This window comes from Sardina pilchardus, chromosome 2 (assembly GCF_963854185.1).
Source record: "Sardina pilchardus chromosome 2, fSarPil1.1, whole genome shotgun sequence".
In the NCBI taxonomy this organism is placed as follows: Eukaryota; Metazoa; Chordata; class Actinopteri; order Clupeiformes; family Clupeidae; genus Sardina; species Sardina pilchardus.
The window spans coordinates 7,328,092-7,340,796 of record NC_084995.1 but is presented as its reverse complement, the minus strand read 5'-3'; the positions used below and the strand labels follow the sequence as shown (position 1 = coordinate 7,340,796).

General features: G+C 42.5%; 1 long non-coding RNA gene across 1 annotated transcript; it reads right to left on the bottom strand.

Moving 5' to 3' along the window:
• Nucleotides 1-10,401: 10,401 nt before the first annotated feature.
• Nucleotides 10,402-10,907, bottom strand: LOC134058970 (uncharacterized). The gene is made up of 3 exons (XR_009935039.1): nucleotides 10,843-10,907; nucleotides 10,625-10,711; nucleotides 10,402-10,461 (listed from the first exon to the last, which is right to left on the bottom strand). It is a non-coding gene; the product is annotated as an uncharacterized LOC134058970 (long non-coding RNA).
• Nucleotides 10,908-12,705: the final 1,798 nt, after the last annotated feature.

Here is a 12,705-nt window from a genome sequence, read left to right as displayed (position 1 = left end):
TATGGGTCCGCTTATTGTGTGTGGGCCACATCTGGCCCACAGTCAGATACCGTAAGTCCGCTACATGCGGATCTAAAGGCTTTTATGCGGAAATTGCTATGTGTTTGCTTGGAGGAGCAAAGGCCCACTGACATAGGCCTACATTTTGGTTAACATCAGAGGGGTTACCAGGATGTAATCTTTGGGGGGGCATTTGGCTTATTTGGGGTGGCAACAAAAAATGGGTGCAAAGGTATCAGCACAATCTTTTAGCGCATGGCCACTTGGCAGACACACAGGGCCCATAGCCTAGGCACTATACAGTATATAAGCATGTGGTAGTTGTTAAACCAGGTGAATATACGTAACTGTTTGGGTTTCCCAATGTAATTTATAGTGGCGTTGTGACCGATACAAATCACATTTAATACAATAATAGGTATACAGAATCATAGATGATCTGTAGCCAATCTAGCCTATATCTATCTCATGCATCAGTCAGGAGCCATAATCAATGAAAAATACATAAGACTAGTGTGTCACAATTGTTTTAATATTGATAATAAGTTAAGCATTTTGATACTTTCTTGATTTTATTGGGGAACCACCACACCAGTAGAGATCAAAGACATTACAAGGCATATACTGTAGCCTACTTCCCCCAACACAGTCAGTGAAAAGGTGGCAATGTTTGTATTTCAAATATTTTGAAATTCATATTAAGTTTACAGTGGGTACGGGTTGAGAATGCACCTTCTCCCGCGGGACTCCCGAAGAGATCCCGCAGTGCGTCAAGCCGATTTTTTTCGAGGCTAAGGCAATGTACCCAAACAACCACCAGGTGGCAGAAAGTTTCAACTGCATTTAATGATGAAGACCGCATATCCGTCAATAGTCGACTCCTTAATCTCACTGAATCATTAAAATGAAGGTGATGACTGGCGAAATTATTCAAACGACACTTCAATGAACCATTGTTGAAATGAATGAAAATGGTTATAGAAATCGCCTACAGCCAGCGTTATAAGAAATATATAAGTAATAGTTAAAGTCTTCTTCCGTATTAAACAGATAGCCTACGGGACGCTCTTTGTTCCGTAGGCTATTTTAAGGAACTACTCAATGCACACACACTGGGTAAACTGGCGCGCTACAAACATTAAAATGTCAAATCATATTTATTTCTCTTTGTCGCCATGATATTGGGGGAAACGCGGAGAGGCGAGATGGTCAGTCCTCGTATTTGTTCTTCGCGTTTCGTTATAAGAAATATATAAGTAATAGTTAAAGTCTTCTTCTGTATTAAACAGATAGCCTACAGGACGCTCTTTGTTCCGTATTTTAAGGAACTGCTCAATTCACACACACTGGGTAAACTGGCGCGCTACAAACATTAAAATGTCAAATCATATTTATTTCTCTTTGTCGCCATGATATTGGGGGAAATGCGGAGAGGCGAGATGGTCAGTCCTCGTATTTTTTCTTCGCGTTTCGTTATAAGAAATATATAAGTAATAGTTAAAGTCTTCTTCTGTATTAAACAGATAGCCTACGGGACGCTCTTTGTTCCGTATTTTAAGGAACTACTCAATGCACACACACTGGGTAAACTGGCGCGCTACAAACATTAAAATGTCAAATCATATGTATTTCTCTTTGTCGCCATGATATTGGGGGAAACGCGGAGAGGCGAGATGGTCAGTCCTCGTATTTTTTCTTCGCGTTTCGTTATAAGAAATATATAAGTAATAGTTAAAGTCTTCTTCTGTATTGAACAGATAGCCTACGGGACGCTCTTTGTTCCGTATTTTAAGGAACTACTCAATGCACACACACTGGGTAGCCTAAACTGGCGCGCTACAAACATTAAAATGTCAAATCATATTTATTTCTTTGTCGCCATGGTAGGCCTATTGGGGGAAACGCGGAGAGGCGAGATGGTCAGTCCTCGTATTTATTCTTCGCGTTTCGTCATAAGAATATATAAGTAATAGTTAAAGTCTTCTTCTGTATTCTCTGCCACATTCGACAACAGCATTCAAGTTCCTTCTCAGCACGATGACGTGATTTTGCTTGCTGTTGGCCCAGATTAGAACAACATGCTCGAATTCACCAACAGAGTCGCGGCAACGTTGGTAGATACCAGTGATGCGCGGGTACGTGTCTGAACGCCCCGCCCCGCCCCGCCGTTTACAACTAACCCGACCGCAACTCGGACCGCAAAAAAAAAATATTGAAATACAGGACCCGACCCGCTTCCCGACCCGCTTATTGTAAAAAGTAGCCTAGTCTAACTTAGTCGTAGCGTCATTGAGCTATGCAAAATTATCTCATATGCATGTAAAACAATAATATAGCCTATATTGCCTAATTATATATAGCCTATAATTGCTCAGAATTTGGGAAACATGCATTTAGTCTACCTTTTTTTTGTTCCGTGTCAGCATTCATCCAAAAATGTGGCTGTTTGACTCAACATTGAACATAATTAGCCTAGGATTTTCCTATACAAATTCTGTTTCAGCCGTTCCTCACATGAATGCCTTGAAGCTCTCCCAAGCATGAAATGCAGGCATAGAATATTATTAAGAAACTCTTTATTAACGTCTTCATCAATGGACCAAAAGTCCATTGCTCCGCGATTATAAATTGCAGCGAGATGAAACCTTTATTGCACGACGTGGGGAAGAGCAGACGTGGGGCTTTCCAACGCGCCACTAGGCCTATCAGTTGCGCAAGGACGCACATATTGCATGCTCATACCAATTGTAGGCTATATGCCTTGATGACATTAAATTAAGAAATATTTCCTGATTTGGGAAACTTTTAGTTTATTTTTCTTTCCATAATACCATTCGATCTTGCTGGAAATTATCAGACTTGAGAAACACGCATTGCATCGGCAACTTCGCTGCTCAGTAGACGATTCTGCCACTTTCTGTAGAGGCCAGCAGTTCGAGATAAAAGCTGCAGATCATAGACAGAGAAAGCATATGCTCTGAGAACAGAACACAACTGCATGTCAAGTGTAGCCGAGGGTCTGTCTACGCAGAAACAACAAGTGCATTTCTACATGTTCGTGACAACATGTGGGGGATAGAATCGCGTTTCAGTGGGAATGCTGCAACTTATGTCTTTTTCTTCTAAAGACAATTATGTACGATATAAATGACAATTTATTTTTTTTACCGACCCGACCAAACATGACCCGCATATCATTAAAAATATTTTTTCTTGACCCATAACCGCGGGTGCGCTCGATTTGGATCAGCCCGCGCATCACTGGTAGATACGGATGCCTGCTCTTCAGAGCCATCACCACAAAGGAGCACTAGAGCCTGGTGCAAAACCACCAACTGGGATGGATCGAAGGGCAAGCAAGCACTGCCACACAACGTCAAGACCTTTGTCAACACTAAGCAGAAAGTTTCCTACGATGGGGAGAAGTGGCCGCAAGGACTGCATCGATAAGATCAACGAATGCCTTCGCAAGCCCCGAAACCCTGGCGATACATTTTCTTTCCTTTAATTCAATAAAACATTGTTTATCTGAAGAACTTTTCCGAGGTTGTCTTGTCTACCAAATCCTAAACTTAAATAGAGTAAACATTTTATCTTATGAAAAAACTCTTAGGGGGAACAGTTAGGCAGCCCTTCCTCCATTATCGTAGTAGGACTATAGGCAATTTATTAGAGGGGTCAAAAAAAACTAATAAAGTAGGCTAGACTAAATGTGTCACTTTAGTGATTGGCTCTTTCAAATGCAAATTAGGTGGATGGGCTTTTGAATGGGCCTGCTGCAGGTGAGAGGACAAATCCTACGAATTTATTGTTTTTAGAAAGTGCCATTATCATTGCCATATTCTCTTAAAACATAGGCTATATATTTGAAAACGAGTTGATTAAAGGCTTCTAATGGTGTCTCTATAATATGATAAAAGCAGAGATTGAGATGTGTGTTTGGAACAGTTTTTCAAATCCCCCGGGGGTATTTAGACTCCAGGGTGTTAAGCACTCATTCACAACTGTCCCATCGCTAAATGCTCTCTTGTGTTGCGTGATCACACAAGTATACCTGTCGTAGTGTGCTTTTAATTTGATATGCCTAATTATTATCTCCGCCAAGGATATAGGATGAACAAAGTCTATGGATTTGCTATCCAGTAGCCTAATAATTAGGCTATGTGCCACGTCCGATTTCGCAAGTGGTGTAGTAGGCTACATTTAAAAACAGACAGCCGCCTGTGAGATCCATTTCATGAAGAGCATTATTGTCTTGTGCGATCATTCCCCCTCCCCCACACTCGTCTAACCAGTTCACTACACTATAGCCTATGCGGCACTGAGGACGACACTTGAGCCCGACACTATGTCAATGTAAAAATGTGTGTGAGCGCGCGCTGAACCACGAATTAACATATTAACTTTTCTTTTCAGCAGACATCGCAAACATAAAAAGAATCTCAAAACAGGAAATCTTTCATTTCTTTTAATAAACCGATTCATTTTGTTTTGACGGGTTCCGGAGAGGTTCTTCAACTGGGTTTCGAACCCCGGTCGCTGGCGTACGATACCTATGCTTCAACCACATGCGCCACAACTGGATGTGAATTTTGTAAGGCTTTATTCGTGATATGCACTTGAACGTCGCCGTAGCCTACTTGAACGTCGCCGGTTAAAATGAACAAGCCTCCGTTTTAAAATAGCTTAGGCCTACACATTTCTAAGTATTCCTAGCATGTAAATGTTGCCAAAATGTCCATCTTGTCCATCTCTTTCGTCTTCGCCTTGACGTTGACAATAATAGCCTATTCACGGAAATGCGGTCTTGTAACCGTAGCCTAATGAATTCATGAATTAATCTAAGGTTGCCTTTCGAGTAGCCTATTTCAGGTTGAATTGAAGGCTATTTCCTTCTGATAGGCCTATAGGTTTCTAAAACCATTTTCATTCATTTCAACAATGGTTTATTGAAACGTCGTTTGATTAATTTCGCCAGTCATCACTTTCATTTTAAGGATATAGGATGAACAAAGTCTATGGATTTGCTATCCAGTAGCCTAATAATTAGGCTATGTGCCACGTCCGATTTCGCAAGTGGTGTAGTAGGCTACATTTAAAAACAGACAGCCGCCTGTGAGATCCATTTCATGAAGAGCATTATTGTCTTGTGCGATCATTCCCCCTCCCCCACACTCGTCTAACCAGGTCACTACATTATAGCCTATATGCGGCACTGAGGACGACACGACACTTGAGCCCGACACTATGTCAATGTAAAAATGTGTGTGAGTGCGCGCTGAACCACGAATTAACATATTAACTTTTCTTTTCAGCAGACATCGCAAACATAAAAAGAATCTCAAAACAGGAAGTCTTTCGTTTCTTTTAATAAATCGATGCATTTTCTTTTGATGGGTTCCGGGGAGGTTCTTCAACTGGGTTTCGAACCCCGGTCGCTGGCGTACGATACCTATGCTTCAACCACATGCGCCACAACTGGATGTGAATTTCGTAAGGCTTTATTCGTGATATGCACTTGAACGTCGCCGTAGCCTACTTGAACGTCGCCGGTTAAAATGAACAAGCCTCCGTTTTAAAATAGCTTAGGCCTACACATTTCTAAGTATTCCTAGCATGTAAATGTTGCCAAAATGTCCATCTTGTCCATCTCTTTCGTCTTCGCCTTGACGTTGACAATAATAGCCTATTCACGGAAATGCGGTCTTGTAACCGTAGCCTAATGAATTCATGAATTAATCTAAGGTTGCCTTTCGAGTAGCCTATTTCAGGTTGAATTGAAGGCTATTTCCTTCTGATAGGCCTATAGGTTTCTAAAACCATTTTCATTCATTTCAACAATGGTTTATTGAAACGTCGTTTGATTAATTTCGCCAGTCATCACTTTCATTTTAAGGATATAGGATGAACAAAGTCTATGGATTTGCTATCCAGTAGCCTAATAATTAGGCTATGTGCCACGTCCGATTTCGCAAGTGGTGTAGTAGGCTACATTTAAAAACAGACAGCCGCCTGTGAGATCCATTTCATGAAGAGCATTATTGTCTTGTGCGATCATTCCCCCTCCCCCACACTCGTCTAACCAGGTCACTACATTATAGCCTATATGCGGCACTGAGGACGACACGACACTTGAGCCCGACACTATGTCAATGTAAAAATGTGTGTGAGTGCGCGCTGAACCACGAATTAACATATTAACTTTTCTTTTCAGCAGACATCGCAAACATAAAAAGAATCTCAAAACAGGAAGTCTTTCGTTTCTTTTAATAAATCGATGCATTTTCTTTTGATGGGTTCCGGGGAGGTTCTGCGACTAGGTTTCGAACCCCGGTCGCTGGCATACGATACCTATGCATCAACCACTTGCGCCACAGCTGGATGTGAACTTCAATAGGCTTTATTCGGGACATGTACTTGAAACGTCGCCGGTTAAAATGAACAAGCCTCCGTTTTAAAATAGCTTACACATTTCTAAGTATTCCTAGCATGTAAATGTTGCCAAAATGTCCATCTTGTCCATCTCTTTCGTCTTCGCCTTGACGTTGACAATAATAGCCTGTTCACGGAAATGCGGTCTTGTAACCGTAATGAATTCATGAATTAATCTAAGGTTGCCTTTCGAGTAGCCTATTTCAGGTTGAATTGAAGGAAATAGTCCTTCTGATAGGCCTATAGGTTTCTAAAACCATTTTCATTCATTTCAACAATGGTTTATTGAAACGTCGTTTGATTAATTTCGCCAATCACTTTCATTTTAATGATTAAATGAGACGGATATGCGGAGCATTTCTCTCCCTCTCCGTTGACCAAAACGTTGCTCTGGCATCTCTGCTGGACTGACTGAGTTATAGGCTACGTCGAGTGAGAGAGCTGTGAGGTAGGCTGTAAACATTCGAAAACTCGGGCGGTCTATGTTGCCCCCTTGCGGTTGCAGTTTTCCCGATGCTTCGGGAGTCCCGATGTGCGGGAATGAAAGGAGCATTCTCAACCCGTACCATCTGTACATTATTTATGATAGCCTATGCGTAGTCTAACTATTTAAAGTAAGTTGACTATTATATATAGATTTGTTTTATTTTGAATCACATTTTACACGATTGTCATATTGATTTACATTGATCTTTAATGTCATTGAGTGCCTGTCACTTTAAGAGAACGTGAGCGTAAGGCTTCAGTAATGATATGCGGCTAGTCTAAAATAGGCATAATGCATAGAAATATGTGGAAGCAATGCTTATGTTTTCTATGTAATTCTATGTAGGAGTTTAAATAAACGTTCAAAAACCAAATGAGTGGAAGAGCACAACATTCATGCAGTGGTTATTGTGGGGTGCTATTAACAGACTGAAGTTGGAGACCAAGTATAAATGTGCTGCAATTTAAAAACGGGATTTATCGGGAATGGCTTGTTGTACAAATTAATGCTTCATATCCTCATATTTGGTAAGGTCTGCCGTTTATTTTGATATGTTTTTTCACGTGGTGGGTTGAACGAAGAGCTTGAGATATTCTACCGAGGGTAATGTTGTGGAGATTGAATGTAAAAATGATTACATTGTAAAATCAGGTTGATTTTCTCCCGAACTGTTTATTACAGCAACTAGTATTTAATACCATTGGAAAGCTAAGATCGTGCTCTGTCAGGTGATATGCATGTGATATCAGCGTGAACTTCGTGAGCAATTCAACACAGAAGAATGGGTGTGCATTTAGCAGTTTTCGCATAATGCGCATGCCTAGCCTAAATTCATGTTGATTTTCTCGCGAACCCTTACAGCAACTAGTTCTAAATAAAAAGCTAATATTGTACTCTGTCAACAAGTGACACGCATATATCAGTATGACTAGAACTTTGTAAGTAATCCAACAGAGAAGTATGGGTGTGCATTTTCCATTTTTCGCCCATCGCGGATAATTTCTCTAGGGGGGGCAGGGTTATTTTTGGGGAGGCACTGCCTCCCCCAGCCTCCCCCTAGACACGCCCTTGCCACTCAATTTTAATGTTTGAATGTCTGACCTTACATCCATACTCTATTCCTTGAATCCAAGAATATGTCCACTCCTAAATGTACCTGGTCCACAGAAGCGGTGCAGCTGTGTGTTCCCAAGTCCACACGTTCTCGGTCCTATGGGAAGGCACAAAAACCACCTACAGAGGGAGAGAAATAGAAAGATGGTAGAGCAGTGTCTCTTAAGGGAAGAGCAAAGGAGATCATGCAACCATACAAAATATTTAAACATATTTTTAATCATATTATATCTAGCCCCTTAAGTGTAACTCTTAAACTTAATCAGTATTCTTTACTAAATCTTATTTATTATCATTATCACATGGTGAATGGTCTTCTACAGATGGTCGAAGTCTACCCCAGCTAAAGTTTACCCAAACCAGCCAATCAAATCGACCCTAAACAGCCCCTTACGTTTACCCCAATCAGCCCATTAACTTTGCCCTACATAGCCCCTTACGTTACCCTAACAATCCCCTTAAATCTACCCGCCCATCCCCTAAAGTTTACTCCAACCAGTTCCTTCAATCTACTCCTTCCATCCCTTAAAGTTTACCCCAACCATCACCTTAAATCTATCTCACCCATCCCCAACAGTTTACTCCAACCAACCCCTTAAATCTACCCCACCCAGCCCCTTACGTTTACCCCAACCAACCACTTAAATCTACCACACCCATCCCCTAAAGTTTACCCCAACCAGCCCCTTAAAGGAGTCATAGAACACATTTTTTGACCATTACAAATTGATCTTTGAGCCTAAATAATGTCATATGTAAATTTGTGGGGCTGAAAACGCCCCAGGAGCACTGCTAGATCGCCTAATACAAGGTCATAAATAAGCCTTGCAATGAAACAGTTTGTTTTTCCCGCCCACTCAGCAAGTTCATGAATATTCAAATGAGATGCGCGCTGATTGGTCTATTGGCCGATATGTCCTGAAAGTTGATTGGCTCAATCCACCGGTCTGAAGCTAGAGCAAAGTGAAACTATGTTTACTGCTGGTAAATAAAGCCAAAGTCTTTGATAAAGCTATCAACAATGGATTTAAATAAGGAATACAGCCGTACATGTATAAACCGAGTCAGAAGAAGGTTCTGACGAAGATGAAGTGCAGCAGATTTCCCAACAGAATGAATGTGTTAGATTGGTAAGTTTTATCAGTACATTTCTTAGTATAGTAACTCTCCAAAGTTAGCTGTAATAACGCTAGCATTACAACGTCTCTGCCATAGACCACATATCTAGATATTAGCATCGTAAGAGCAGTTTAACAAGAATTATTAATCGAAGGTATGCAAATGAGAGGGGGTGTATCTAAAGGGGGATGGGCGCCTATTACGTGTTATCTGAGCTCTGTTCAGATTGGAGCATTTCAACACGGCTGTTTCTATTTCCCAATTTGCATACGAAAGCAGGCGTGGGACCCGGTAAAGTCTTTGGTGTTGTCCTTTAGACACTGCTCGCAGCCTAAATTCAACAGGAACGAGGTGAATGTGGTTTTGAATTCTAGGACTCCTTTAAATCTACCACACCCATCCCCTAAAGTTTACCCCAACCATTCCCTTAAATCTACCTCACACATTACCTAAAATTTACCCCAACCATCCCCTTACATCTACCCCACCCATCACCTACAGTTTACTCCAACCAGCCCCTTAAATCTACCCCAACCATCCCCTAAAGTTTACCCCAACCATCCCCCAAAGTTTACCCCAACCATCCCCTACAGTTTACTCCAACCAGCCCGTAAGGTTTAGCCCAATTAGCACCTTAAGTGTAACCCAATCAGCCCCTAATGTTTACCCCAAATCAGCGCCTAAAGCTTAGCTCAATCAGCCCCTTAAACTTATACCAATCAGCCTCTAAAGTTTAGCCCAATCAGCCCCTTACATTTATATCAATCAGGCTTTAAAGTTTATCCCAATGAGCACCAATTTTTTTAAAGCATATTTTTGGGGAGTTTTATTATTATTTGATAGGATTGTGGAGAGTGCCAGGAGGCGAATGGGAGAGAAAGCAAGGCTGGGATCCGGAAAGGACCACGGTGCGGGAGTCGAACCCGGGTCTCCGGTGCACGATGCAGGTGCCCTAACCATCATATTTACCCCAATCAGCCCCTAAGGTTTACCCCAATCAGCCCCATACATTTACCCCAAACCATTTTGGGGTTGCACAAAACTCACAGGGGCCAGCCTGGCACGAGTCCCCTGAAGCTCCCCAAAGAACACCATCTCAAAGATGACGTCCAGCAGGTTGACATGGTGGATCTAAAACCAAAAGAAATCAATGAATTTATACCTGAGGACATTAGCTTAGGTGAGCTAATGAGTACAGCAACCTGACATACCTGAACCTCCAGAAGCTCAGTCTCAATGGTCTGAGCACTACCAGGAGTCTGGACAAAGGTCACTAGCTGGTCAAAGGCCTGTTGAAATGCACCAGCATCCTGGAAGAAAGTGAAAAGAGGGGGGAGGGGAGAGAACATCTGTTCAGTGAATTCTGGTCTTGCCTGGCATACATTTCACTCAGTCACACAATTGACTGATTTATTGTTGCGTGTCAAGATCACATCTGGTCCTGTAAGACTAAATGCAACCTAAGAATGCTACCTGTCCGTTGAGAGCAGCCATAGTGCGCAAAATCATCTTCCCTGCCACGGTGATGAAGTTAGCATACTGCTCCTCGGCGAGCAAGACCTGATCAAAGCATTAAAACATACAAACAAACAACACGTTTAAATGGTGAGACCTCAGACCTCATGTGCAAGAAATTGGCGACCAAGACAAAGGACTGATCAAAATGATCAATGTCAAGGATTAGTACTTACAGCAAACGCTTGTCTCAGGCTATTAAGCCTCAGAGAGAAGTCCTCCAGACCAGAGGGCAAGAAGAACTGGCTATAATAACAAATTCAAAAACACTGTCACATTGAGACTAATAATTTGTCACTTTGTATTTCAGATTTTCCACTGGGAAAGACTGCTAACTAAAAAAGCAAACAGTATCCAAGTTCATGTTTTTAACTCTTTCAAACTCTTTAAATTATCCCATTCTGCTCATTCATACCACGTGATTTGTGGGCTTTGTTGTGTTTTCCCAATTCACAAGCGCCATACTTACTAGAGGGAGAGAACCTGAATGGCTTCAGGCAGCAGGTTGCTGTCTCCATCCCCCTACCAGAGCAAACAGTCAAAACACATGAGAATGACAGGATGAAATCACTAGGAAGAACAGCTTATCACCGGAAAACTCTGCAGGTTTAAGTTGGGGAATAGCTAGCATGAGCGCTTCATATTACCTGAGCAGAGCTCAGAGTACCAGAGGAGTAAGCAGCACTGCCAGCAGCACCAGAACCACATGCAGCATCACCATGGACAGCGTCAGGACCATGGATGTCACCCTGTCCAGCCGCACCAGGACCAGCGGCGTCAGGGCCACAGGTAGCACGAAGATTAGCAGCATCGGCATCGCAGACAGGACCAAAGCCAGGCATGCCAGGACCACTGGCAGTGTCATGACCAGGGGTGTCAGGTCCGGCAGCAGTGTTAGGCCCGGGGGCGTCAGTGCCAGAGGCAGCATCAGGTCCGGCAGCAGTGTTGGGACCAGGGGCCTCAGCGCCAGAGGCAGCATCAGGTCCGGCCGCAGTGTTGGGACCGGGGCTGTCAGGGCCAGAGGCAGCGTCAGGTCCGGGACCAAAAGCAGGCTCGGGAGTAGGGAAGTTAGGAGCAGGGACAAGAATGGTTTTGGTCCGCTCTGTGGTGGACACCCTTCCATTTCCAGAGATGGTAATTTCCTGGAATGACTGGGAAATCTCGACCATCTGTAGAAGACCATTCACCATGTGATAATGATAATAAATAAGATTTAGTAAAGAATTGATGGCTGACAGCAAGAAAAGTACCTGGACTCCATCCAACTCCAGGTGAAGGTTGGCCTCCGTCTCGAGACGGGATGAGACCTGGTTGATCCCACCACAGTACCGGTAGAAAAAGAAAACAACAGTCTGCATACCAACTGAATAACGGTCTATATACTCACTCGTATATTACATGTTAAAGGGGGTGAAGATCCATGAATATAGAAACACCTCCAAGTATCTATACCTGGATGTAGGTGACGAACTTCGCAGAAGCGTACTGGTAATGGCTTCCCTAGAAATTAAAGGGTGACGTGAAAATGTGTTAACCATTGACGAGTTAGAGATAACTGTCAATCAAAGAAACCAACAAGTCGTTGCTAATTAGAATACCTCTGGGGTCTCCATGTAAAAAGTGTTGGTCAGGTGCCACCACTGCTGCTTCACAGAGTCGTGCAGCGTCTCCATGCAGGAGAGTTTCACCTCCACCCACTACACGAAAGAAACACACTGGTGAACTGATGAACAGAAGTGGAGAGGTACAGTACACCGAAGAAATCACTCAGATTGTAAAACCTAGTCTAAACAATGCTAAAATATCTTCATTGTTTGCTTGTTTACCCTCGGACCACAGGAGAACCACTCCGTGTGCTCAAAGCCCACTGTCCAGCGGGTGTTCTGGATTTCCTGAGTCTGCCAAACCATAACGTAATATACATAATTAATATGCCAGTACAAATTATTTTGAAAATGTCTTTTAACTTGAAAAGCCGAAAGCAGTGGAGAGCTGAAGTCACTATAGGAGAGACCCGTAATGACATGAAAAAGTAGCTA